This window comes from Bombina bombina, chromosome 1, assembly GCF_027579735.1.
Source record: "Bombina bombina isolate aBomBom1 chromosome 1, aBomBom1.pri, whole genome shotgun sequence".
NCBI classification, from domain to species: Eukaryota; Metazoa; Chordata; class Amphibia; order Anura; family Bombinatoridae; genus Bombina; species Bombina bombina.
In genome coordinates this window covers 856,752,747-856,777,427 of record NC_069499.1, presented here as the reverse complement: position 1 = coordinate 856,777,427, position 24,681 = coordinate 856,752,747, and positions in this window count along the sequence as shown.

The following is a 24,681-nucleotide window of genomic DNA, read 5'->3' as shown; positions in this document are numbered from 1 at the left end:
TTCTGGGGACCAATAGCCTAAAAAGATATTGCAGAACTAGAAAAAGTTCAGAGAAAGGCCACAAAGCTAATAAAGGGGAATAGAGAATTTAAAGTGAATGTCAAGTTTGATGAATCGGTGCCTGGTTTTTAAAAATCCTATTAAAAACAGGGTCACTTTCATTCATCAAACTTTACATTTCACTTGTTTAGTTAAAATACTTACCTTTTAGTCTTGAAAGCCGCTCCAGCGATTCTCCCTCCTGCCGCTCGTCACTTCATATGTCAGCAATGACGAATATGGCATCTTCCAATCACGGCTTCCCCCCCCCCCCAGGGGAATCATAGCCTGAGGCAATGCTGTGATTGGAGGAAGCCAGATTTGTCATTTTTGACATATGAAGAGGCTTGCGACGGGCAGGGGAAGCGCTGGAGTGGCTTTCAAGATTAAAAGGTAAGTATTTTAATAAAACAAGTGTAATGTAAAGTTTGATAAATGAAAGTGCCCCTGTTTGCAAATAGGGTTTTTAAAAACCGGGCACTGATTCATCAAACTTCACATTCACTTTAAGCTATGAGGAGAAGTTAGCCAAACTGGGCCTGTTTTCTTTAGAAAAATGGCGCTTGAGAGGTGACATGATTGCTTTATATAAATATATTCAAGGGCCATATACAGAGTTAGCAGAAGCTCTGTTTATTCCAAGAAAATTGTTTGTGACAAGAGGTCACAATTTAAGATTGGAGGAAAACAGATTTAATCTGCTGCAACGGAAACATTTTTTCACTGTGAGAGCAATAAAATTGTGGAACTCATTACTAAAGGAGGTAGTGAATGCCAATACCCTATATACATTTAAAAATTATTTGGATACGTTTCTGGCTAGGAAGAAAATTCATGGATATGATTGCTTGTATTAAATGGGTCACCTTTTAGTGGGATTAATTTAAGATCAACTGGAGCTTTTTTTGTAAGTATATTAGATTAGTATAGGTTAAACTCAATGGACTTCAGTCTTTTTCAACCTCATCTACTATGTTACTTTGTTACATAAATATTATATATAGATAAATAGATAGATAGATAGATAGATAGATAGATAGATAGATAGATAGATAGATATGCATTAGAGCCTTATCCCGTTAAGTAGATGAAAACATGTAAAAGCATATTTATGCAATATTCATATTTAATAAACTTTTTAACTTTGTATTTACTGTAAATATTTCACATTCCAATGTTCTACACATTCCAGAATATGTATATATATCTATACCTATATATAATTATCTATATAGGTATAACTATATACTATATGTGTTTAAATAAACATCAGATATATGTAGAAATATTTATTTATGAATAAATAGAATATATTCCATTACATAAATAACATTGGAATATGAAATATTAATATTTTCATGTCAGGTAAACTATTGCAAATATATTATGGGGTTTGCACAATTTGTGATTTACAACTTTTTGTGCAAGTCGGGTAAACACTGGAGAAAAAAAGTTTACTTTCCTCTTGTAATACCAGCGCAACCTAACTAGCACACAAATTAAAATCCAAGCGGAGCTTACGATGTAGCGAAAATGCTAAATACCTCTCCACTTGTAATCTAGCCCTTAATAAGGTAACCACACCCTTCAATTAGCAAAAAACAACATAAAGCTCACTGCAAGGTATGGTTCTCTTGTTAACTGTTTTACTGCTGGGCCACACACAAAACTGTCCTTCGAGAGAACGCAGACGATCGTTATGATTATATATTTACAATATAATGAGAACTCATATCCCTCAAATAGTGAGGTTACGATCATCGGGCCCTTAGTCTCTATCTCTGTCTGTCTTTATATCTTTTAATCTTTGCCTCTTAGTGTAAAACAAAATATGGAATCAACTTCTAGCTTTCTGAGTGTCACTTGCAAATATGTTTTTTTAGTCATCCCCTTAGAATCTTAATTGACCAGGTTATATAGCCAAGCTCGACACTGATAGGCCACTGGAACAATCACTTAAGTCCCTAAAACTGTAATTCGCTACTCTAAATATAGCGCCTTTTTGCATAATTTATGAAAACATTTAGTTTATTTGTCATTTATTTGCTAGTTGTTTAATTTGTTTTCATACAAATGCAACTAAAAATGAAAAAAAAGTTTGAGATGTCTAAAACTCATGTGACATTACATACTGTATGTGGAATTTGTGTATACTAGATCATCTAGATCACCTTAGGGGTGATTTAATAGCTTTCATTTTTCAGGTCATTACTTTTAATTATGGAAGATTTGTCTCTACCTTATAGGGCCTACAAAAAAAACATTCCTTCAAGCATTTGAGGTGTAGTGTGATTGAAGAAAATGAAATATGATGATAAAAAGCTCTTCAGGAGATGAAAATGTCCCAAAGCATTTGCAGTTTGAAATGGATTTGATCAATAAAGGTTGTAGGACAAATAAGACAACAGTCTTCACTACCACTGTTATATTTTTTTATTTTTATTTTAAAAAGTGTTTAAAACTGTTATATTAGATTTTATAAATAAATGCAATAATATAAAAAAAAAACAGTTAATTTAGCTACCTATACTCTCAAGTTAACTTAGTGTGAGGTGTACTGTTGAGTCTGTAAGTGTTATACCCCCTGATCTTCCAGATTAGAAAAAGAGATATTTGTAGATGAAGAAAAAAAAAAAAAAAAAAATATATATATATATATATATATATATATATACAGTATGAAAGAACTGGGTCCAACGGACGGCCTCCGTTGTTGAATGTGATCCAAGAACAGCCGGCACACAGGAAATTTTTCAAAAAATCCAATTTATTCAACAGAAGAGAAACCAGACGTTTCGGCTCTGTCGTGAGCCTTTCTCAATGGTATACAGACCGGATAATGTGAACCTACAAACAACACCCCTAAATACCTACCCCACACACAGTGATGGCCAATCAGCATGCAGAGGTGTGTCGCTCCCTCCCGCGCATATCAAACTCACCTGGACATCCGAAAACAGCTGATTCCTAGCACGCGCGTCATCACGTCATCACGTCATACCGCGTTGCGTGGAAATGGTGTCACAGGTATCCATGGCAAACACCAGGTAAACAAATACCTCCGGTTGTCATGGTGATGCGTGCGAGACGTTGCAACAACCGCCAAACACCTGATGGGCACAAATATACAGTGACATAGTGATGAACACAAATACGGGCCATAAATAAAAGCCCTGTAAGAGCAATAGTGCAAACAATTATTAAATAGAAACAGATATCTATTTTACTGGTACTAGGGTAATTAACCACATATTAATAGAAAAAGGCTTATTAAGCTACAAAAACCAATGATTCAACATATATCACAGCCTTCTATACCCAATATGGTATCAGGGCATGTGGGATGTAGCAAGTATATATAAGCCAAAGGAGCTCAAAATATTATCATTGTATTGGCATCATACTCAAGAGGAGTAGGTAGAAACATGTTACAACAGGATGACTCCCATAGTGTCCAAAAAATTACTTGTAACAACAACCAAAGTCTATGTTGGCATTCAGTCCTCAGGGTGTTACTGTGTCCAAGGTGAAAATCCACGAGCCTCTAGTTTCAGCAATGCTCGTCCTCTGTCCCCACCTCGCCTAAGGCGAGGGACATGGTCAATTAGAATTGCTCGTAGTGAAGCAACACTGTGGCCCGCTTCCGCAAAGTGGCGTGCCACCGGCTGTTCTGACTGTCCCTTGTCAATGGCCTGACGGATCGCCGTCTTATGATTAGCCAGATGTTCCTTGAACGGTGTCACAGTTTTACCAATGTAGTATTTGGAACATGGACAGATGATAGCGTAAATCACAAATTCCGTGGAGCAGGTTAGTCTGTATTTAATTTTATACCTCTTGTTGTTGTGAGGATGTTGGAAGGTGGTCCCTGCTAGGAGGTTGTTGCATGTGACGCAACTGCCACATTTGTGGCAACCTGGTTTTCCTCTGTTCAGCCACGTCTGTTTTTCATAGCAGTGTGTAGGGTCATTTATCACCAGCAGGTCCCTCAGATTACTTGCCCGTTTGTATACCACCCTTGGTTCCTGCATATCCTTGAAGGGAAGGCTTGTGTCCTTAGACAACATTAGCTAATTCTTGTTGATCACATCCTGCGTCAGCCTAGATCCTGGGGTGTAGGTAGTTATAAAGTTCAGTCGTTTAGGTTGTTCATTCCTAATTCTTTTAGTAGTAGCCAAGTCCTGAGTTATATCCAGTGCTTTGCAGCATTGTTGTTCTATCAGCGTCGGTGGATAGCCCCTCTCCAAGAATTTTTCAGACATTTCCACAAGCTGTTTTTCCTTACGGGAGTCATCCGTGTTGTTGCGGACCACCCGCAGGAGTTGAGAGGAACTGACACCTTCTTTTTGGAATTTGGGGTGAAAGCTATGATAGTGGAGAATGGAATTTTTGTCGGTCGGTTTCTTAAACAAAGTGGTTTCTAACCTGTATCCATTTGTGGTTTTGACCTTAAAGATTTCCAAATCCAAAAAATGGATTTTATCCCTGCTGTGTTCCATTTTAAATCTGATGGTTGAGTCAAGGGAATTCAATCCATTAACCCATTCAACAAGACTCTCTGATGTGCCACTCCAGACCAAAAAGACATCATCTATGTACCGTCTGTATAATCTGATGGGATTCTGCCTGGAGAATACGTTGTCCTCCTCATACATCGCCATGTAAATATTGGCATAGGATGGGGCCATATTCGACCCCATCGCTGTGCCCATGGTCTGTAAGAAATATTTATCCTCAAAGCGAAAGTAGTTTTTCTCCAGGCAGAACTCCAACAGATGTACAATAAATTCAATAGGAGGGCCCGTGTACATGTGGTTGTTTATAAGAATACGTTTTACCATGTCAATACCATGGGCATGGGGGATCACAGTATATAAACATACCACGTCCATGGTGACTAAGATGTCAGTTGGTGTCAAGTCATCCATACTTTTCAGCAGATTGATTAATTCCGAAGAATCTTTCAAATGTGCTGGTGTATTCTGTACTACAGGTTGGAGGTAAAAGTCAATAAACTCTGCCAATGGTTGCATGAGTGATCCCCTGGCAGAAACAATCGGTCTGCCAGGAGGATCCTCTAGCAATTTATGAATCTTCGGTAATAGGTAGAGGATTGGACAAATCGGATGCTCTACCGTGAGGAATCCTAATACATCATCATTAATGACACCTGCCTGAAGGGCCAGTCCTAGGAATGAGTCAATTTGTTTTTTGAACAGTAATGTTGGATTGGATTGGAGTGGACGATATGTATCAGTATCTTGTAGTTGTTTGTACGCCTCGCCCCTGTATTGTGAGTAGTCAAGTATCACAGTGGCACCACCCTTGTCCGCAGGCCTCATAACTATATCCCTGTCAGTAGACAAGGATTTGATGGCCCGCCTCTCTCCACCTGTTATATTATCCCTAGACATGGGTAGGTTTTTATGTGATTCTATAAGTGAGGTGGTGCAGATGTGGTGAAATGTTTTAATTGATGAATGGGTGTTACTGGGTTCAAATGTGCTTTTTGTCTTGAAAGGTTTCGGGGTATATTCCTCAGAATCTTTAAAAAAATCCTTAAGTTTTAATTGTCTTTGAAATCTCCCCATATCGACCAGCAGGTCAAATAAATCACAGCGTGGGGTAGGTATAAAGGATAATCCTTTATTCAATACTTTTAGTTCGTCACGGGTAAGGGGACGTTTGCTTAAATTGTAAACTATTGTGTTTTTTTCTTCTGACGTTGTTGGTTTTTTCGTCTTGCCCCTCCCCCTCCTGAGGTGTCTACCTCTGGGCCAACGGCTAAAGGGGGCTTCTGGGCAGAGCGTGTAGTTACTCCACTTTGTGAGCTGGCACTAGGGGTCTGATTCTCACCTTCTGATGAGTCCCCCCCCCCACTACTGTCCACTGTAGTGAGGTTAATTCGTCCTTTTTTTGTTAAAGGGCTGTCTCCTACGTCCAGTCCACAAATTATCCCTCCCAAACAACCAACTGTACACTTTCTTCTCCCTATAGTCGTTTTCAACTGTCACAAATTTTTTATTTTTAAAGGTTAAGAGATCTTGTTTGTACTTGTCTATTTGGGTTTTAAGTTCAGTAATCCAGTCAGTAGTGGTGTCAGATGTGAGAATGGTCAGCAGAGAGTCTTTTACAGTATCAATTTCTTTTCTAATATTCGATTTATGCTTAGAAACTTCCTCTATCACCAGCAGCATAAGGTCATGGGAACACTTGTTTAAGATGCCACACCATCTTCTACAAAAATCGATATTATTTCTACCTAAAGTGGGGATATTTTTTACCCTAAAACCTCTAGGTATAAATTTTAATTTATGGTATTTTGATATGTATACTGCATGCAAGTGAAAATCTATTTCTTTCTTTTCAAGGTGTAGAAGCTTATGGTAAATATTGTTAGGTGTCTCACCTTTGGTTTCCTCTAACTCCTGCAGGTCCGCCTCACAGCGGATGCGAGCTGCATCAGCCTCAGTGAAGGCAAAATCTTCTATGTGTCCATATGGGTCTTCACTCACGAGCGCCTCCTGTGTAGTGACTGATGTTTCCATGCCAGTACAGCAAAGAGGTAGAAAGTCCCCTGTTACCAGTAACTGAGTGGGTCCTGAGTATAATTCACAAGTAAATCAGCAAATGTCAGTAAAGATAATGAATTAGTGGGTGCACGTTTCAGAAAATGTAGATACAAATCGTTTGTCGGAAACGGCACTCGCCAAATAAGCAGCAACCAGGTGCTCGGCAGGGCAAATACACACAGTATGAAAGAACTGGGTCCAACGGACGGCCTCCGTTGTTGAATGTGATCCAAGAACAGCCGGCACACAGGAAATTTTTCAAAAAATCCGATTTATTCAACAGAAGAGAAACCAGACGTTTCGGCTCTGTCGTGAGCCTTTCTCAATGGTATACAGACCGGATAATGTGAACCTACAAACACCACCCCTAAATACCTACCCCACACACAGTGATGGCCAATCAGCATGCAGAGGTGTGTCGCTCCCTCCCGCGCATATCAAACTCACCTGGACATCCGAAAACAGCTGATTCCCAGCACGCGCGTCATGACGTCATCACGTCATACCGCGTTGCGTGGAAATGACTGTGTCACAGGTATCCATGGCAAACACCGGGTAAACAAATACCTCCGGTTGTCATGGTGATGCGTGCGAGACGTTGCAACAACCGCCAAACACCTGATGGGCACAAATATACAGTGACATAGTGATGAACACAAATACGGGCCATAAATAAAAGCCCTGTAAGAGCAATAGTGCAAACAATTATTAAATAGAAACAGATATCTATTTTACTGGTACTAGGGTAATTAACCACATATTAATAGAAAAAGGCTTATTAAGCTACAAAAACCAATGATTCAACATATATCACAGCCCTCTATTCCCAATATGGTATCAGGACATGTGGGATGTAGCAAGTATATATAAGCCAAAGGAGCTCAAAATATTATCATTGTATTGGCATCATACTCAAGAGGAGTAGGTAGAAACATGTTACAACAGGATGACTCCCATAGTGTCCAAAAAATTACTTGTAACAACAACCAAAGTCTATGTTGGCATTCAGTCCTCGGGGTGTTACTGTGTCCAAGGTGAAAATCCACCGAGCCTCTAGTTTCAGCAATGCTCGTCCTCTGTCCCCACCTCGCCTAAGGCGAGGGACATGGTCAATTAGAATTGCTCGTAGTGAAGCAACACTGTGGCCCGCTTCCGCAAAGTGGCGTGCCACCGGCTGTTCTGACCGTCCCTTGTCAATGGCCTGACGGATCGCCGTCTTATGATTAGCCAGACGTTCCTTGAACGGTGTCACAGTTTTACCAATGTAGTATTTGGAACATGGACAGATGATAGCGTAAATCACAAAATCCGTGGAGCAGGTTAGTCTGTATTTAATTTTATACCTCTTGTTGTGGTGAGGATGTTGGAAGGTGGTCCCTGCTAGGAGGTTGTTGCATGTGCCACATTTGTAGCAACCTGGTTTTCCTCTGTTCAGCCACGTCTGTTTTTCGTAGTAGTGTGTAGGATCACTTATCACCAGCAGGTCCCTCAGATTACTTGCCCGTTTGTATACCACCCTTGGTTCCGGCATATCCTTGAAGGGAAGGCTTGTGTCCTTAGACAACATTAGCCAATTCTTGTTGATCACATCCTGCGTCAGCCTAGATCCTGGGCTGTAGGTAGTTATAAAGTTCAGTCGTTTAGGTTGTTCATTCCTAATTCTTTTAGTAGTAGCCAAGTCCTGAGTTATATCCAGTGCTTTGCAGCATTGTTGTTCTATCAGCGTCGGTGGATAGCCCCTCTCCAAGAATTTTTCAGACATTTCCACAAGCTGTTTTTCCTTACGGGAGTCATCCGTGTTGTTGCGGACCACCCGCAGGAGTTGAGAGGAACTGACACCTTCTTTTTGGAATTTGGGGTGAAAGCTATGATAGTGGAGAATGGAATTTTTGTCGGTCGGTTTCTTAAACAAAGTGGTTTCTAACCTGTATCCATTTGTGGTTTTGACCTTAAAGATTTCCAAATCCAAAAAATGGATTTTATCCCTGCTGTGTTCCATTTTAAATCTGATGGTTGAGTCAAGGGAATTCAATCCATTAACCCATTCAACAAGACTCTCTGATGTGCCACTCCAGACCAAAAAGACATCATCTATGTACCGTCTGTATAATCTGATGGGATTCTGCCTGGAGAATACGTTGTCCTCCTCATACATCGCCATGTAAATATTGGCATAGGATGGGGCCATATTCGACCACATCGCTGTGCCCATGGTCTGTAAGAAATATTTATCCTCAAAGCGAAAGTAGTTTTTCTCCAGGCAGAACTCCAACAGATGTACAATAAATTCAATAGGAGGGCCCGTGTACATGTGGTTGTTTATAAGAATACGTTTTACCATGTCAATACCATGGGCATAGGGGATCACAGTATATAAACTTACCACGTCCATGGTGACTAAAATGTCAGTTGGTGTCAAGTCATCCATACTTTTCAGCAGATTGATTAATTCCGAAGAATGCAATAATATTTAAAAAAAACAGTTAATTTAGCTACCTATACTCTCAAGTTAACTTAGTGTGAGGTGTACTGTTGAGTCTGTAAGTGTTATACCCCCTGATCTTCCAGATTAGAAAAAGAGATATTTGTAGATGAAAAAAAAAAAAAATATATATATATATATATATATATATATTTATAAAGTCTCACTGTGGCTAAAATAGCCTTTAATTTGTGTCCATTAAACTGAAAGAGTACTTTAAATCTCTTTAACCCCTTTGAGTCGGCACTAAAGTGTTAACATCGGAACTAGGTTCCAATGTCAACACTTTGGCCTCTAGATATGAAGCCGTCTACTTTCCTGCATTCGCCGTCCCAATACGCTCGCCTAAGCTCACCTACCATTGCCGCCGCGGACCTGAATACGTTCGCCAAAGTTATCAAAAAAGCTGTCAAGAAGCCGCGCACCAAGTACGGAGCGATGAGCAGCGGACTGTTGTTAACTAACAGTCATCGATCTCGCCGCTCATCGGCTTCTTCGCAGCTTTTTTGATAGCTTGTCACTAAGCACCCACACTAAACTACACTGTTTTACCCCCTAAACCGCCGCTCCCGGAGCCCCCCACAACTAAATAAACTTATTACCCCCTAAACCGCCGCTCCTGGACCCCGCCACAGCCATAATAAATGTATTAACCCCTAAACCGCCGCTCCCGGACCCTGCCGCCACCTACATCATACCTATTAACCCCTATCCTGCCCCCCACTACACCGCCGCCACCTATATTCCAGTTATTAACCCCTATCCTGTGGATCCCTGACCCCGCCGCAAATAATTTTTTAACCCCTAAACCGCCGCACCCGGAGCCCACCACCACCTATATTAAAGTTATTAACCCCTATCCTGCTCCCACTACACCGCGGCAATCTACATTAAACTCATTAACCCCTAAACCGCTGCTCCCGGACCCCGCCGCCACCTATATTAAACTTATTAACCCCTAAACCTAAGTCTAACACTAACACTAACACCCCCCTAACTTTAATATTATTTTAATAAATCTAAATAATAATTACTATTATTAACTAAATTATTCCTATTTAAAACTAAATACTTACCTGTAAATTAAACCCTAAGATAGCTACAATATAACTAATAATTATATTGTAGCTATTTTAGGATTTATATTTATTTTACAGGCAACTTTGTATTTATTTTAACTAGGTACAATAGTTATTAAATAGTTATTAACTATTTAATAGCTAATGAGGAAAAAAGGAGGTCTGTAAATTAGCACAAAAATGGCTACCCTGAAAAAAAGAGGTTAGTTCCAAAATACCTCTGAACAATAACTATTAAAAACCAAATACAGGGTGCGCTAATGAAAGCTGCTAATATAGAGGATAAAATAAAACTAATAAATGCAGAGTTAGTGTTAAAAAACGAATGATGTTAATACCATAAAATATATTTTAATATATATAGATAAACCCTAATACATATAAACTAACATTTGAAATACATGATGTGTAAAATATAAAAAGAAAAAATGAAAATAAAACCACCGGTGGAAAAAAATCAGGGGAACGAAATGAAAGTCCGTGGTAGGCTTTAAAAATGTATCCAAATAAACAAAGTTCATTGGTTAAAAATGCAAATGAAAGATGTATAAAAATCAAATGAGAGCATGGAAAGCAGCTGAGTCAGTCTGTGTGGCTGTATCAATGTAACTTTGCATCAATGTAACATTCGAAATTAAAGTTCCGTGGGTGGCTGAAAGGACAATCTGCATCAAAATGGAAAAGTCAGTACCATAAATGATTCGTCTTACAAGTTAGACTCACCCAGAATACGAAGCTATTTTCTGTTATGCTTCTCCGTGTACAAGTGTGGTAGGTCCGATATGAACACGTTAGACCCTTGATAGATAGGAAATTACCTTTCAGGTGAACAGTATCGCTCCAGCGTGTACTGTGGTTTGCCGGATTGTGCAGCGTGTGCGGGGTCACGTGATGGTTTGTTCCAATCAGATGCACGGATTACCGGGTGGTCTGTAGATCAGCGTGTAAGTGATGTCTGCAGATTCTAAGAGTCACAGTTAGCCAGGCTTGATGTTGTGAGATGGGAAACAATGTTACATTGCAGTTGGGATTGTTTTTGTGGAGTTCAAAATGGAAAACAACAGAGCGCTCTGTATGTTAAGTTAGACTTGGTAGTAAAAACAATCACAGTGTTGCGGATCAACGCGTTTCAGCTGGTGTAGCCTTTTTCAAGATGAATTCAGACTGCTTGCTGCTCTCCTTTTATTGAGGATAATTGTTTAGGACTCCTCCTTGTTAGGTGCTCAGTTTTTTTCTTAAAGGGAAGTATCCTTTCCATGATTCAAATAGTCTCTCATAAAATAGCGGACTCTCATTTTTAAAGGGAGCATAATGTGTATACACACATGTATGAATTACATGTGTAAAAATGTGAATGAAAAGGTGAATAAAAAATCACATCCTATTATGATGAATTATGTGTAAAATAAACTTAAATGAAATAAAATTCCTTATCTAATTCATATCTAGGGAAAAAAACATATGTTTTATCTTACAGTGATCTATATAGTGAAAAAGGGTCTTAATTGTGTTGTGGATAAATAATATCATAAATTTATGTCCATATACCAAATTTAACAAATTTAATAAATTTGTCAGGTTTGGATAAATTGTGAAAATGAATCTTATCAGTGTAATTTGATGAATAAGGGTGAAAGAAATCTAATATATAGAAAAATTATTATTTTATATTCAATATGTGAAAAAGTGTGTAAATACGGTATTATACGAACTAGTGGTGTCATTTTAATCTTGTGTTTAATAAATATTATGATTGGGGAAAAATTATATAGTTGAAAATAGTTGCCCTTAATAGTGTATAGATTCCTAACTTAGTTAGACTTATTGACTATTTATAGATGTTATATAGTATTTGTATTATCTTATTGTCTATTAAAAGAATATAAAGTTGATGATAGATGAATAGATAATCAATAATAAATAAATAGAATAAAAGTGAAAATTCATATTGATTTTGAACCCTAAGTTGTATTGTTTAATTTGGGACTAAATGTAATATGTGAGGAAGTTATTATTTATTTTTAATTGCATACGATTTATTAATGCATTACAGAATTTAAATCCAGTTCTGCATTTAAACCAAATGGTTCTAAAGTTTTGAATTGAAATATCAATTCAGCTTCGGCACGTAGCAACTTTTTATTGAGGTCACCACCTCTCCAATTGTTAGTGATTTTTCTTATACCCCAGTATTTTAGACCCATTGTGTTTTGATTATGACATTCTTTAAAATGTCTAGATAGTAGATGCCCTGTGAATCCGTGTTCAATGTTTAAGAGATGTTCACGAATTCTATCTTTTAGGGGTCGTGAGGTCTCCCCCAAATACTGTTTGAAACAACATTTAAGTTTATTTTACACATAATTCATCATAATAGGATGTGATTTTTTATTCACCTTTTCATTCACATTTTTACACATGTAATTCATACATGTGTGTATACACATTATGCTCCCTTTAAAAATGAGAGTCCGCTATTTTATGAGAGACTATTTGAATCATGGAAAGGATACTTCCCTTTAAGAAAAAAACTGAGCACCTAACAAGGAGGAGTCCTAAACAATTATCCTCAATAAAAGGAGAGCAGCAAGCAGTCTGAATTCATCTTGAAAAAGGCTACACCAGCTGAAACGCGTTGATCCGCAACACTGTGATTGTTTTTACTACCAAGTCTAACTTAACATACAGAGCGCTCTGTTGTTTTCCATTTTGAACTCCACAAAAACAATCCCAACTGCAATGTAACATTGTTTCCCATCTCACAACATCAAGCCTGGCTAACTGTGACTCTTAGAATCTGCAGACAACACTTACACGCTGATCTACAGACCACCCGGTAATCCGTGCATCTGATTGGAACAAACCATCACGTGACCCCGCACTCCAGGCCCAGATGGAATACACCCAAGGGTGTTAAGTGAACTTAGCACTGTTATAGACAAACCTTTACTCTTAATTTTTCAAGACTCATTATCCTCAGGCATGGTACCCCAGGATTGGCGTAAAGCTGATGTGGTGCCACTCTTCAAAAAGGGAAGCAGGGATGATCCAGGAAGCTATAGACCAGTAAGTCTGACATCAATAGTGGGGAAGATATTTGAAGGGATTATAAGGGATTATATTGATGAGCATATTCGTGTAAACAAGATTATGAGTTCTAATCAGCATGGCTTTAGGAGAAATAGATCATGTCAAACTAATCTAATTAGATTCTACGAGGAAGTAAGTAAAAATATAGATAAAGGGGAATCAGTTGATGTGATATACTTAGATTTTGCAAAGGCATTTGATACAGTGCCACATGAGAGATTAATGCACAAAATTAAGGGACTGGGAATAGCTGAAAATGTTAGCTCATGGATAAATAACTGGATAAAAGATAGGGAGCAACGAGTAGCAGTAAATGGATCATACTCAGATTGGACAAAGGTAATCAGTGGCGTCCCCCAGGGATCAGTACTGGGCCCTGTTCTTTTTAATATTTTTATAAATGACTTGGAGCAAGGATTAAATAGCGACATCTCTATTTTTGCAGATGATACTAAGTTAAGTAAGGTCATTAGGTCAGAGCAGGATGAACTCTCTTTGCAAAGGGATTTGCTAAAATTAGAACTATGGGCAAGTGAATGGAAAATGAGATTTAATACGGAAAAATGTAAGGTTCTACATTTTGGAAGTAAAAATAAGCAGGCTATGTATTTTTTAAATGGGACAAGACTTAGCCAAACACAGGAGGAAAGGGATTTGGGAGTAGTAATAGATAACAAGCTAAAGATGAGTGCACAATGCAGGGCAGCGGCTTCAAAGGCTAATAAGATACTAGCATGTATTAAAAGAGGCATTGATTCAAGGGAGGAAAGCATAATTCTGTCATTATATAAATCCCTGGTAAGACCTCACCTTGAGTTTGGAGTGCAGTTCTGGGGACCGATTGCTAAAAAAGATATTGCAGAACTAGAAAAAGTTCAGAGAAGGGCCACAAAGCTAATAAGGGGATTGGAGAAATTAACCTATGAGGAGAGGCTAGCCAAACTGGGTCTGTTCTCTTTAGAAAAAAGGCGCTTGAGAGGTGACATGATTACTTTATATAAATATATTCAAGGCCCATATACAGAGATGGCAGAAGCTCTTTTTATTCCAAGAAAATTGGTTCTGACAAGAGGTCATAATTTAAGGTTGGAGGAAAGGAGATTTAATCTCCTGCAACGGAAACGTTTTTTCACTGTAAGAGCAATAAAATTGTGGAACTCATTACCAAAGGAGGTAGTGAATGCCAATACCATAGATACATTTAAAAATAGTCTGGATAAATTTCTGTATATAAACAAAATTCATGGATATGATTGCTAGTATTAAATGGGTCACATTTTAATGGGGTTATTTAAGCTTAACTGGAGCTTTTTGTAAGTATTTTAGATTTGTATAGGTTGAACTCGATGGACTTCAGTCTTTTTTCAACCTTATCTACTATGTTACACGCTGCACAATCCGGCAAACCACAGTACACGCTGGAGCGATACTGTTCACCTGAAAGGTAATTTCCTATCTATCAAGGGTCTAACGTGTTCATATCGGACCTACCACACTTGTACACGGAGAAGCATAACAGAAAATAGCTTCGTATTCTGGGTGAGTCTAACTTGTAAGACGAATCATTTATGGTACTGACTTTTCCATTTTGATGCAGATTGTCCTTTCAGCCACCCACTGAACTTTAATTTCGAATGTTACATTGATGCAAAGTTACATTGATACAGCCACACAGACTGACTCAGCTGCTTTCCATGCTCTCATTTGATTTTTATACATCTTTCATTTGCATTTTTAACCAATGAACTTTGTTTATTTGGATACATTTTTAAAGCCTACCACGGACTTTCATTTCGTTCCCCTGATTTTTTTCCACCGGTGGTTTTATTTTCATTTTTTCTTTTTATATTTTACACATCATGTATTTCAAATGTTAGTTTATATGTATTAGGGTTTATCTATATATATTAAAATATATTTTATGGTATTAACATCATTCGTTTTTTAACACTAACTCTGCATTTATTAGTTTTATTTTATCCTCTATATTAGCAGCTTTCATTAGCGCACCCTGTATTTGGTTTTTAATAACTATTTAATAGCTACCTAGTTAAAATACTTACAAAATTACCTGTAAAATAAATCCTAACCTAAGTTACAATTAAACCTAACACTACACTATCATTAAATAAATTAAATAAATTACCTACAATGACCTAAAATTAAATACAATTAAATAAACTAAACTATAGTACAAAAAAACAAACACTAAATTACAGAAAATAAAAAAGAATTACAAGAAGTTTAAACTAATTACACCTAATCTAAGCCCCCTAATAAAATAATAAAGCCCCTCAAAATAAAAAAATGCCCTACCCTATTCTAAATTACCAAGTAACCAGCTCTTTTACCAGCCCTCAAAAGGGCTTTTTGCGGGGCATTGACCCAAAGTAATCAGCTCTTTTACCTGTAAAAAAAAAATACAACCCCCCCCAACATTAAAACCCACCACCCACATACCCCTACACTAACCCACCCAAACCTTCCTTAAATAAACCTAACATTAACCCCCTGAAGATCATCCTACCTTGAGCCGTGTTCACCCAGCCGGGCCGAAGTCTTCATCCGATGGGGCAGAAGAGGACATCCAGACCGGCAGAAGTCTTCATCCTATCCGGGCAGAAGAGGACATCCGGACCGGCAGACATCTTCATAAAAGCGGCATCTTCTATCTTCATCCATCCGACGAGGAGAGGCTCCATCTTCAAGACCTCCGGTGCGGAGCATCCTTCCTGGCCGACGGACTAACGACGAATGCCTAGTCCTTTAAATGACGTCATCCAAGATGGCACCCTCGAATTAGGTTAGGGCATTTTTTTTATTTTGGGGGCTTTATTATTTTATAAGGGGGCTTGGATTAGGTGTAATTAGTTTAAACTTCTTGTAATTTTTTTTTCAAGACTGACCAGAACCTTTGGTGGATAACGAGCGACGTTAGCTCATTATACTCCAACATCCCACATGACAAAGGACTAAGAGCGATCCAGTCATACCTAGCATCTGACATCTATATGCCGATCAAACAGCAACAATTCATTACTGAGTTAATTCAATTTATTTTACATCACAACTATTTTCTCTATCAGGGGATGTATTATCTCCAAGTGAAGGGGACGGCCATGGGCACCAGATTCGCACCCAGTTTTTGCCAATTTGTATATGGGCAAATTTGAGGAGACCCATGTATATGGATCTCCTATGGGTGCGAGTCTGGTGTTCTATGGCCGTTATATAGATGATTTAATCTTTTTGTTTAAAGGCTCATATGAGGAGGCATTAATGTATACCAACTCTTTAAATTCCAATGAATTTGATTTGGAATTTACTAGTAATATTCAGTCTAATATGATTGAATATTTGGACTTACTGTTATATTTCTCTGTTACTGGTGACATCATGTCAGAAACCTTTTTTAAAAAGGTAGATTGTAACAGCTTCTTAAATTATGGTAGTAACCACTACCACTGCTGGAAAAAGAACGTCCCCTATGGGCAGTTCAGACGAATTTGACGGAATTGTAGCACAATAGAAAGTTACAAAAAACAGTCTGTGATTCTTAAAGATAGATTCTTGGAAAAGGGATATCCCTCTGATTTAGTACAGAAAGGATACTTAAGAGCCCTCCATGATGACAGAAATAAATATCTGTCAAAAACTAAAATGAAGGACAAAAATAATAGAGAAGGAAATAATGATCCATGTAAAACACCACTTTTTATTACAGGCTATAGTAGCCAATACAGAGAAATTAATAATATCATTATGAACACTGGCCGATCATATGTGATGACCCTTATCTTAAAGATTCTATCTCTGTGAAACCTAGAATAGTCTATAGGAGAGCCCCTACACTTAAAAACAAATTGGCCCCTAGCAAGATAGTGAGAAACAAAATACTACAACAGAATCAAGTCACAGGTCCTGATAGGACTTTTTTGGGCAAATTTATGCCCAAGAATGGAGTCTTCAAATGTTTTAAGCCAAGATGCAACATGTGCAAAGTGGTGACAAATGGAACTAATACTTTCTGTTCCTACCAAACGGGTGAACAATTTAAGATCACCAAGAGACTCTCATGTGAATCAACATACGTAATATACTTAATTGGTTGTACTTGTGGGGTCCAATATGTTGGACGCACCTCCCGAACCATAAAGAAGAGATGGAGTGAACACAAATATAACATCAAAAGAAAATTCCTCAAACATAGCCTATCAAGGCATTGTGCTTATGCACATAAAGGAGGCTCAAAATCGGTCCATATTTTACCCATAGAGCAAGTACCACGTAATAGTCATAATCCTATGCTCACCTTACGTCGTAGAGAAACATTTTGGATTCACAAGTTACATACTTTAGTTCCAGAGGGTCTGAATGAGTGCGTAGATCTAGCAGCTTTTGATCTATAAATATTTATTAAGCCCATCTCAAGACTATATTAATGAGGCAACAATAATCCTCTACGGATTAGGTAGTTTTTAGTACATCAAATGACATCTTCATATATTCACCTATATGTATACCACAAGATAACATTCACATGGAGCATAACAACCATATTTTAAGATTTTTCTTTCACTCACCTTTATATGTATTTAACATTCATCTGGTTACATTATATAATATTTTAGGTCATCTAGATATATTCATATATACTCCACTCATTTTATATTAGCAACATTGTATTAAAGGTACTACAGTCATTTAGAGCATACTTGTTTGAGATTCCGACAAGGATCACAAACATTAAAGATAATAATATATATAATATAGCTTTAAGAATAATGACACTACAAAGTATATTATTACAAAGAAGGACTTTACTAGACACTCATATACCAAATTACAATATTATTATACCTTAAGAATTTAATGTTAGATCCATCAATGAATAGAATACAGCTACACCATTAACAAGCACTTTATAAAAATATATACACTTACATCTACATCACATGATAATAATCACATGGAGCATAGTAATTACATCTCAAGAATTTTCTGTCACTCACTTTTACAAATAGTTAAATCTACCTGGTTATATTTTATAAAATTTCAGGTTATATATGCATGTATATATGTGTGTATATCTAGATATGTGTATATATATATATATGTATATATATGTGGATATATTCCTATACACTTCACTCATTCTTTATTGGTGACATTATGTTAAAGTTACTATTGTCACTTACAGCACACACGTTTGAGATTCCTAAAAAGATCACAAACATTAAAGAAAATAATATATGCAATATATCTTTAAGAATAAAGACAATATTAGATACATGTCACTTGTATAACACATAATATATATATATAGATTCAGTATATGAAAGGACATCATTAGACATTCATATCTTGAGTCACAATATTATTATCCCCTAAGAATTTAAGGTTAGAATATAGCTACACTATTAATAAGCACTTTTGATCACTCTACAGAAAAATATATATAAAAATAATAATATATATCATTCACTTATACACTATACTATATACACCTATAGGATTATATTCTAACTGATGTCTAATGTTTCCCATATTTATATGGTGGTATATGCTGAAAGCAGTCTAACTCTTATATGTAGACTCTTTATTGTAGCTCAATCTTTGATTGCTATAATTTTATATCACGTTGATTATAGACACTATTATGGCTGTATGCTGACATTAAGAATAATATGACCATATGAATGGAATATCGAGTAATAACAGTGATAACTCCCCCTGACGCCCCCTTACAGATCAATCTAATAACTCACTTCACTGATAGGATTATACTATCCTATCAGCTACAGCGCTATCATATGCATTACGTAAAGCCAAATAGGGCTATGGTAACCCTGGCAACAACAACGACATGCGCACTAGCGCTTCATACACGCCACTTAGGATTTTTAGTTGGCGGAAGAAACAAAACAAAGTAAGTGATCCTCTTTGTTTCCAACAAATATAGATCGCAAACCAGCTCAACATTATAACGAAAAGCTGGACAATTTAGAGTATAACACACATTCCTAAGAAAAACGTATTGACTTTTAAATCGTTAACATACTGGGGCTATGACAGCTAGAGATGGTGCACCAAAAAACAAACAGTCAAATAAATAATAGAACAACTGTGCAAAGATGTGTGTAGCAAACAAATAGATGTTAACAAAGAATATGCTCAACACAATGTTCTAAAAACAATACTCTCCTTGTTAAATAAAGTGACCGCTGCCCTTCCTCAGTCTCTCCCCAAGGACTGTATAAGCAATAGACAAAACGAAATGGATGGCGCTGGTCTTGCAGAATGATAAGTTTCTGATAATAGATAGAAATGGACTTGATGTGCAAGTTAAAATCTGTTGCAATAATGTGCAATATACTCACTCCTTAAGTAACGTGAGTCCTGCTTCTATGGTATATCCCTCTGTAATATGTCCCTCTCCAAAGGCAACAACAAGGAGGTTTTCAACACCGGGCTGGAAAAGGATTGGAACCTCATCAGCAGTAAAGTGAAACTTTAAATTGAAGAAACAAGTAGTAACTTACTTATCCAAAATAGCAAGTCCGGCTCGTCACAGCGAAATAATTGCGAAATATGTAAGATAAAAAATGGTTTATTGTAGCTCTACGCGTTTCAACGCTTAAGCGTCTTTTTCAAGAGCAATAAAAGACGATAAAAACAAGTAACAGTTTGTATGATGCTGTGACAATGTAGCCGGCTTTTATACAAATATATCGATGTTCCAATTTCCTGTCTGTGGCAGGAAATTGGACTCACATAATAGAAACAGAAATAAAAGTACAAATTCCTACTAGATGTTTAGGCCCAACCTTATTTTTTAAAAATTGTTAAATCTTTTTATGTCGCTCATTTAACTTTGAAATATTAACTTTATATTAGGTTCGGCATAAACATGAACAATAAAAGTGACCAATCAGTGAATTACTTTGCAGTTTTATCCAATGAGAAGACAGAGTTAGATTAAGTCCCCATTCGAGTATTCCTTGCGTTTCAGTTCCCTTTAAGGTCCACTTTAAATTCACGTGATACTTTTAGCCAATCCCATGTTGTTAGAAGATTTTCCGTTGATCTATGACATCGTGTGGGCTCGCTAGTCACGTGTTATTTCTGACCAATCTGTGAGGACGTTTTTCCTTTGTGGCTTTAACCAAATGTTCCGTTATAGGGATTTACGATCATACATTCTATGAATAGAAAATAGAATAGCGGCAGTATCCATTCTGAACACCAATACAATTGAATGTTATCTAGTTGGTTTATGACAATTTTATATATAATTTGATAACATGAGAAATATGTGCAAAGATGTTTTGCGCTGTGCGGACTTTAATGCATGTAAATGCATGTAAATGAAGATTTAATTCTAGTCACTAAATGATACTTTCCAAAGTTTTCTTTCTATAAAGAAGACCTTTGCGGTAGCCTTAAATTACATATAGCTCAGTAACATAGCCATTTATGCAATGGTATATACAATATAAATACTTTGCAAACACATTAAAGAAATAAATAACACCAAAGCTATTTTTTTGGATTTGTCCATCACAACGGTTGATGGACATATACACACGAAAACACACTTTAAGGAATGCGATGCAAACACATACATTCAGCATGATAGTCAACACCACCCATCATGGTTAAAGGCTATTCCCAGAGGACAATTCCAACGCATCAGGAGAAATTGTGATAAAATAGAAGATTACGAGGAACAATCATTATTACTTAAAAAGAGATTTTTGCAAAAAGGCTACTCTTCAAGTAGTCTTGAGGTAGATAGACAACTAATTAAAAATCAGGATCGCAATTTAATTTTGGCAAAAAATAAAACTACAATAAATCAACAATCTTCTTTCCCCAGATTTGTCACAACATTTAATTCAGGGCATCATCAAATCAACAAAATAATCAAAAAACACTGGCACATTTCACAGAATGACGAATTTTTAAGTAATATTATACCCAACAAACCCCAGATCACATATAGAAGAGGTAGTAATTTTAAACAAAAGTTGGCCCCTTCTTTAATTAAAGGCATGGCCCCCAAACCACCTTTAAGTATATCTAACTTACAAGGTTTCTATACATGTGGAAAATGTAAAGGATGCAATTACACAAAAAGAACTCACAAAACTTTTACTTCCTCTGTAACGGGAAAGACCTATATAATTAAACATTTTATTACATGCAAGACTCAGAACGTGATCTATTTATTACAATGCAACTGTCAGATCCAATATTTAGGACAAACAACCAGATTTCTCAAGACCCGTATCTTAGAACACCTTAACAAAATAGAGAAGAGACATGAAGATCATGGTGTCCCTTTACATTGCAACACTTGCACCAAATTGGATCTTAAGAATTTTTCATGGATAGGGATAGAAAAGGTAACCACTCACTGGAGAGGAGGGAATTTGGAAGATGAGTTAAACAGGAGGGAACTATGGTGGATTCACACACTAAGAACTTACAATCATTGGGGGCTCAACAAAGATATTCGAATAGCAGCTTTTATTTAAACTAATTCCATTAGTGATAGAGAATTCTTTAAACACAGGGTTCTAATATATGAAGTAATTATTTACTACTGTTAAGTTAATTAGTTATTTATTTGTTACATATAATATTACTTTATTGAGTGCACACATTTATTTTATTATTATTTTTATTTTTATTTTCTTTCCTTTGTTTTTATTTCATTTCACCTATTTTTCAATTCACACAAGTTAGGAAGACAATTATTTTCGCAATTAGTATTGCAACTAGTATTGTACAAAATTATATTTTGCACATTTTTTCACATTATATTTAAATTAGATAACACAAAAATTAAGGTAAACCTAAAAATTGCAACTATTTTACAAATGTATTCATATTTAAATTAGATAACACAAAATATGAAATACCTTTAACCAGCACACATAACTTCACTTTTTATTTATCCCTTAACGTAGCTAAGCTATAAGGTTATGGTAAACCGTTAAATATAAAGTCACTATTCTTATCCATATACGAGTTTAACGAACAAATGCTGCCCTCTCTAAATTTTCTCAAAGGGTTTTATAATATAAAGAGAAACTTTTTAAATTCCTTTTTCATATGATTCAAATTGATAATACGGTCTTTAATGTGTTTGCAAAGTATTTATATTGTATATACCATTGCATAAATGGCTATGTTACTGAGCTATATGTAATTTAAGGCTACCGCAAAGGTCTTCTTTATAGAAAGAAAACTTTGGAAAGTATCATTTAGTGACTAGAATTAAATCTTCATTTACATGCATTTACATGCATTAAAGTCCGCACAGCGCAAAACATCTTTGCACATATTTCTCATGTTATCAAATTATATATAAAATTGTCATAAACCAACTAGATAACATTCAATTGTATTGGTGTTCAGAATGGATACTGCCGCTATTCTATTTTCTATTCATAGAATGTATGATCGTAAATCCCTATAACGGAACATTTGGTTAAAGCCACAAAGGAAAAACGTCCTCACAGATTGGTCAGAAATAACACGTGACTAGCGAGCCCACACGACGTCATAGATCAACGGAAAATCTTCTAACAACATGGGATTGGCTAAAAGTATCACGTGAATTTAAAGCGGACCTTAAAGGGAACTGAAACGCAAGGAATACTCGAATGGGGACTTAATCTAACTCTGTCTTCTCATTGGATAAAAATGCAAAGTAATTCACTGATTGGTCACTTTTATTGTTCATGTTTATGCCGAACCTAATATAAAGTTAATATTTCAAAGTTAAATGAGCGACATAAAAAGATTTAACAATTTTTAAAAAATAAGGTTGGGCCTAAACATCTAGTAGGAATTTGTACTTTTATTTCTGTTTCTATTATGTGAGTCCAATTTCCTGCCACAGACAGGAAATTGGAACATCGATATATTTGTATAAAAGCCGGCTACATTGTCACAGCATCATACAAACTGTTACTTGTTTTTATCGTCTTTTATTGCTCTTGAAAAAGACGCTTAAGCGTTGAAACGCGTAGAGCTACAATAAACCATTTTTTATCTTACATATTTCGCAATTATTTCGCTGTGACGAGCCGGACTTGCTATTTTGGATAAGTAAGTTACTACTTGTTTCTTCAATTTAAAGTTTCACTTTACTGCTGATGAGGTTCCAATCCTTTTCCAGCCCCGTGTTGAAAACCTCCTTGTTGTTGCCTTTGGAGAGGGACATATTACAGAGGGATATACCATAGAAGCAGGAGTCACGTTACTTAAGGAGTGAGTATATTGCACATTATTGCAACAGATTTTAACTTGCACATCAAGTCCATTTCTATCTATTATCAGAAACTTATCATTCTGCAAGACAAGCGCCATCCATTTCGTTTTGTCTAAATAAATAATAGAACATAGTTCATCAAGATGTCTGATACACCCAGTTTAGATATGGCACAGAAACAGTAATCACCTTTGACTAAATGATTTTTAATATAAGCTTCATTGGATCTAAAGAAAAATTATAAATAATTGTTATAATCTAATGTTATTTATGCTGTTTAAATCAACTTTGTGATTAACCTATGCACTGCAAGTCTGGATGTACATGGTTTGATTTAATCTAAGTATTGAAAGTTATGATTTAACATATATAATTGTGTTCATATTTGTTGACATAATATATCAGTAACTAGGGTGCTGATGATGTCATAGACTACTCCCACAACAAGTGTTATCAATTATGTTAATTGGTTTGGTTAGGTATATATAGCAAGTGTTTGTAAACTATTTTATTATGCCTGAGGAAACAGTCTGAGACGGAGAAACGCGTCGCAATTCTTTTATATATTTTATTAAAGTGATTTTACTTATACTAAAACACTTGCTGCCTTTGAATTGGTTATTATCTGAGGATAAGACTGACCTATAGACCACCAAGAGGACCTTTGAATGCTGTATGCCATGGTAATAAGTCTGTTGGGTGACTGAATTGATCCCAGCCTGTCTCTATAGCATCATTGGAGATGCTTCATCAAATGTGAGTTTAATTTTTATACAACTATTTGGTGTGATACTACTTCAGTCAAACAGTACTAGGCCATATAGGCTATTTTGTGCTCTCTATCTTACACAGACCCTGCAACAAATCGGGAGGTCGGTCTGCTGGGTGACTGTTATAGATCCGAGACTGTGTAACTTGCACCAAGTGAGGTGCTTCACCACATGTGAGTGCAATTATTTAGCAATAATCATCTACCTTTGGAACCTACAATATTGGGCCATGTTGGCGCATCTGTCTTGTTTGTTGTTATAAATCCTAAAATAGCTATAATATAATTATAATTTATGTTGTAGCTATATTAGGATTTATTTTACAGGTAAGTATTTAGCTTTAAATAGGAATAATTTATTTAAT